This window comes from Crinia signifera, chromosome 2 (assembly GCF_055691185.1).
Source record: "Crinia signifera chromosome 2, ASM5569118v1, whole genome shotgun sequence".
Taxonomy (NCBI): Eukaryota; Metazoa; Chordata; class Amphibia; order Anura; family Myobatrachidae; genus Crinia; species Crinia signifera.
This window is the reverse complement of record NC_139218.1, coordinates 280,135,090-280,141,089: the sequence shown is the minus strand read 5'-3', so window position 1 is coordinate 280,141,089 and position 6,000 is coordinate 280,135,090. Positions and strand designations below refer to the sequence as shown.

The 6,000-nt window shown below is 44.3% G+C and overlaps 1 long non-coding RNA gene across 1 annotated transcript in view; it reads right to left on the bottom strand.

Moving 5' to 3' along the window:
* Window positions 1–3,084: 3,084 nt before the first annotated feature.
* LOC146059054 (uncharacterized) overlaps window positions 3,085–6,000 on the bottom strand; it is a 100,343-nt gene continuing 97,427 nt past the window's right edge. The window contains exon 2 of the long non-coding RNA XR_014470123.1: window positions 3,085–3,205. This is a non-coding gene — a long non-coding RNA (uncharacterized LOC146059054). The remainder of the gene's footprint in view (window positions 3,206–6,000) is intronic.

Here is a 6,000-nt window from a genome sequence, read left to right as displayed (position 1 = left end):
GGATGGGGAACCTTCGGCCCTCCAGCCAGGGCTGGACTGGGACCAGAAATTGGCCCTGGCATTTTGCACAAACAGGCCCACCCGCAGCAGCCAGGACCCTTGCGTGGCGAAGCCACACGTCAAAAAGGGGGCATGGCCTCATGGAAAGGAGGCGTGGCATCACAAAAAGGAGGCACACCGTAATGCCCATTACACAAAATGCGGCACACCATAATGCCCATTAGACAAAATGCTGCTCACCATAATGCCCATTGCACAAAATGTCCTGGTTCCTGTGCATGGACTCCCAGTTAGTATATATAAATATATGGCCGCTGTACATAAATGTGTATCTCACCCTACCTTGGGGGAAGATCAGTTCTCCAAGCGTGTCCTTTTTTTAGCTGTTGCGGGGTAGAGCCTTCAGCGACATTGCTGCATAAGCGGTACAGCAGGGAGGCCACAGATGGATGCAGTAGGCGGCTGGAGCTGAGAGGAGGGAAGCGGCCAGAGCTGGAGGAGGTAGCGAACGGAGCTGAGAGGAGGTACGCGCCTCCGCGGCTGGAGCTGGGGGGAAGGGGTGTCAGCCGGATAGGCAGGAGGCAGGAGAGGCAGCTACCGCCTCGAGTGGAAGGGGGCAGGCTGCAGCCATGCAGCAGCACACACAGGGCAGCAAAAGACCAGCTGCTACCCTGGCTGTACTGGCTGCACAAAATCGTCCCACAAGGCCATCGGCCCTTCTGGCATTTGCCAGAAGTGCCAGATGGCCAGTTCGGCCCTGCCTCCAGCTGTTGTTAAAATACACATCCCAACATGCCCTGCAACAGTTTTAGGATTGCCAAATAGCAAAACTGTAGTAAGGCATGCTGGGATGTCTAGTTCAACAATAGCTGGATGGCCGAAGGTTCCACATCCCTGAGCTAGAGTGACACAGGTTGGCCAGGCTTGGTCTTGAGCACCTTCATAAATATGTCCAGTATGAAATAAAGTACATATTAGTTTTTTGTCATGTTGTTTTACTTTAAAGAAGAATTCCACCTCATAAATCACTATTACTTCAAATAGGACTAAGCACTAATGGATACATTCAATAATGTGAAGTTGACTCAAATTGTGCCTTGATTTGTCAATTCTGCAATTTACAAATCATATAGATCAAAAACCACCAAATCTAAATCTTGATTACCAGTTTTTAAAAATTGGAAGCATACAAATCGGGCAAAGCATTTAGCAAGCAGCTTGCCAAGTCACATCAGATAAGTGCTAATTAGTAGAAAAATAAGAAACCCATCACTGTCATTAAAGATACTTAGTTGTTGGTTTTGTTTATTGCCTATAATTAAGATTCCTTTACTTAGATTCGCTATGACGTACATCTACATATTTTTGTTGGCTAATACGAGTACTACTGTGTTTCCTATGTCGTACTTTATGCAGGACTGACTCTAGCTTAGTTGTAGTTCATTTAATCTCGCTATCTATGCTGATTCATTACCTGTTTTAGATATTACTTATTTCCTGAGTTGCTATGCTGTATGTGTGGTATATATGTTGTTGTTGTTATAGATGTATTTCAGACTGTTCAATTTCTTGATTGTTTGAGTGGAATCCAATTAGGGATGCCAATCCCGGGCCATTTTTTTTTACAATCCCGGGATTTGGGATTGAAAAATGCTCAACCAGGGAATCCTGAGATCCCGGGATTAATTTAATAACCACAATGACAGGCAGCAGCATCCTCTTCCATATTTCTCTTTCTCCCACCCACACGCCATCAGTCCTTTTCTCTCTCTTCGGTATTTATATCTCTCTCCCCCTTTTCCCGTACCAGCCTCTACTTCTGTGCTTTTTCAGCGGCTGGTTCCCTCCATGAGGATCCCCGGTGTGCAAATGGCGGGCAGTCAGGCAGCTTGTCGGGCGGGCAGTCGGGAGACTTGGCAGGCGGTGCTCAGCGGACGAGTGGTTAACGTCTAGAGATGCCAATCTCATACTTGATGTAGACTATAAGATATTTCAGGACAAACATTTTTTATTTCTTCTTTCTTTTTCCCTTACTCTCCTTAAACGTTGTTGATCTTGGTGATGTGTATCGATATAACTATTTGATTGTATCATATGTAAGTTTATAATAAGAATATGTGTTAAAATTTTATGTGTATGGACTTTCCCTCATGTCCCCTTGTATGCCTCTCTAATTTCCCTTTTTTCTGTATCCTTCCCCCTTCTATGGATAATTGAACAACATTTTTCAATTACAACTATTGATTAAAAAAAGTTACAGAAAACCAGAACTGAAATAAAAAATTAAATAAATAGATACAGTCCCCTGAGAAACAGCCCTGCCTACTTAGCATTGGACCTGGTCCTTTCTACCCCTGCATACAAAGAATGGCTGAAACTGTTCCCCTCCTGATGGCACTGTCTAACATGTTATAAATATAGTGCCAGCTTTAGTGGCATTATGTGTAGAACTACAAGAACCAGCATGCACGTGGATGCAAATACATATGTGCAAAAAAGTGTAGACTGCAAATGTTGCCCCAATAAGAATAAAATTACATAAAAATTGGTTATATAATACAGAATCAAATAATGAATGTCTTTGAAGATCACACAATTAAATAATGAATTTCCCCTGATAGAACACAAATAAACAATTAATGCCCCATAGAATAGAAATAAAAACACATACCCCAATAGTAAAAATACAAAAAATTAACATCCTCAATAACAAATAAATAAATAATGAATACCCCCAGTAGTATAGAAATAAACAGTGTCACTGATTGTAGAGAAAAAAAGAATTATGGTCGAACAAAGCACAATACGTGTCATGGCGTGTATCAACCCACAGGTGCAAGAAGACATCTACCATATTAAGAGACTCTACCTATAAATATACTATCCCCAAGGGAAATACTGTATATGGTCAACATAAAGTGTCATAGAATGTAACATTAGTAAATGTTTTTTTTTTTTTTTTTTTTTGCTGAAGTTGACTTTCTTATTGGATCCTATTTGGTCTACTTATTTTTCAAACATTCTGAAATGCAGAGTTCTTACAGTATATACCAATAATGAACAAAATGCTACTGAATAGTCAAGTTGTCTTTCCAAAATGGTTTTTTTAATAGATGTTGCTCTAGATTTCACACACAGCAGTGATATCCTCTTGGCAGTCCAAGGTTTTACCAGACAGACATTTCAATGTTTTAGATATCTTCACCTGCAAAGAAAAGAAACACACAAACTTAGTAAACTGATAATCAATGTGTTAATGTGATGCTAAGCATATTGTTATTTTTACACCATCCTGAATGTGATTTACAGATCAGTAGTACAACAGTGTGGGTTTAACAGAGGTTTGGGATCACCTGTCTATTATCTTGGTCTTTCCTTTAATATAATTAATTTAGGCCATAGGTTCTCAAACTGGTTCTCAAGACACCAAGGGGGAAATTTACTAAAGGAAATTCGTAATTGATAAAAAAAAAAGCTGTTTCACCACAGGGGATGGCAATCATAAATTAAGAGGGAAGTCCAGCAATAGAGCATTCTGTCTCTCCTGGAATGGGTCATGTAGAAATGTATGGAAACATGTACATCTGTGGCTGGTGCTGGGACTGGGCATCGGATCCCTGTGACAAAGGAGGAGCTGTTTTTCAAACTCAGCACTGGCAGCCAATCATGGCTCAGCAAAACCAAGCAGGAGGGACCACGGTGAGCCAACCGCAAATCACTATGTCATCATTCCAGTGGTGGAACTTGTCAGTGGTGGGTCCAGGTGCAAATGTATACATTGGGTCCCACACCAGTAGATGACAGGGGTACATGCTGCTGGTCTGGGCAACAGTGGGCCTCTTATGCTGCTTTCAGACCGCATAACTGGCTTTGACCCTGTATTTGAAAACGTTTCCAAAAACTTGTCTGCCAGGTAAAACCCCTTTCACACCGCATTTCTTAAACGGTATATTACCGTTTAAGTGCTTTTTTTTTACACTGGCAGACCCGTTTTTGGAAACTTTCCAAATACAAGGTCAAAGCCTGTGCAGTCTTCAGCGCGCCGCCCCCCCCCCCGCGCAGGCTAACACACCCCCCCGTGGGTTAACATCCCCCCCTAGCGCTAACACCTCCCCCCCCAATGTGTTTAAGAACCCCCCCTGCAGCCGGTACCTCCTGCGTTGAAGATCCCGGCAGTATGGACGGATGCACTTAGAAAAAAAAGTGTCTTTTGGAAAATGGCTGCCCCATAGGAAAACCTGTTTAAAAAAACTTTCTTTTGTATGGGGGCAGCCATTTTCCGAAAGTCACTTTTCTTATAAGAAAATGGCTGCCCCCATATGAAAGACAGTTTTTTAAAACAGGTTTTCTTATGGGGCAAAGAGAAAGACGGGGTGTGGTTGCGCTAATAATTAAATAATAATTTTATAGGTACTTGTTTCCTAGCACGGCCACACCGATTTACATCGGGGTGGTCGTGTCGGAAAAATCGGGTCGATCGCATCGCATGCGATTTGGTCGCATGCGATGCGATCGTCGCGACCGACCGATTTTGGACCCGATTTTTTTTTTAATGAAATGTAAATCGGGTCCCTGGGACCCGATTTTACATTGTATTCAATGTAAAAATATTCCCAACCCCCCCAAATTTAACGGTGTACACCGCACCCCACGATAGACGCCAACCCGAAGCGTGGCGAGCGCAGCGAGCCCGCGAGGGGCGGCGGTGCGCGTCCTCCGACCTTTTCATTCCCCTACTATCCACGTTGGCGTGGAGTTGAGAATAGAATAGTGTGGCGAGCGCAGCGAGCCACCGAGCCCGAAGCGTGGCGAGCGCAGCGAGCCCCGCGAGGGGACGCGGATACCTTCACAGGTAAACGCGTCCCTTCGCGGACTTCACAGGTGTCCGCGTCGCCACGGACACCTGTGAAGCCCGCGAGGGGACGCGTATAACTGTGAAGGTATCCGCGTCCCCTCGCGGGGCTCGCTGCGCTCGCCATGCTTCGGGCTCGGTGGCTCGCTGCGCTCGCCACACTATTCTATTCTCAACTCCACGCTGACGTGGATAGTAGGGGAATGAAAAGGTCGGAGGACGCGCACCGCCGCCCCTCGCGGGCTCGCTGCGCTTGCCACGCTTTGGGTTGGCGTCTATCGTGGGGTGACGACGGGGACATCTATAATGTGAAATGGGTCATATTGGCCCATTTCACATTTTTTCACATTTTTTCACTATTTCAATGTCAAAAAATATTTTAACATTGAACCCGATGGAAAAATCGGGGGCATCGCGTCGTGACCATTGTTAATGGTCCCGACCGACGCGATGCCCCCGATATTTTACCTTTCCCGACACGATTTCAATGTTAAAATATTTTTTAACATTGAAGCCTATGGGGAAATCGCGGGCATCGCGTCGGTCGCGTCGGGACCATTGTTAACGGTCCCGACCGACGCGATGCCCCCGATATTTTATCCTAGCCGGCCAAATGGACCTGATTTCAAAGGAAATCGGGTCCATCTTATGGATCGTGTACCTTAACTAAAGGTACACGATCCATAAGATTTGTGGCCGTGCTAGGAAACAAGTACCATTTTATATACAAAAAAAGGTGTGCATTTATTAATACATGTAATAAAAACAATTTCATACATATAAAATTGGTACCATTAAGAAATGGGGGTGGGGGGGTTCCAAAACAATTGGGAACCTGATTTTTGAAAAAGAACATGCTGCACCTGAAGAATAATTATGATGGTTAAGGTTTTAATATCACCTCAGTTCTTGTGTTGTCCCTTACTTTTGAGCCCAAAAGTGCTGATCTTTTAGGTTCACGTGGATTTGCCCTCTTTGATGCTTTCTCCAGTTTATACAGGGATGGCGTACCTCCAGTCACTGGAATATCTGAAGCTGAAGGGTTTGCTTCTCCCACGGTTGGCTACCTTTAGAGAGGTGGCGTTCCTCCACAATGTAGCCACAGGCTCTTTAATCCCAGGCTGCTATCCTGATTTTATTTCACCATT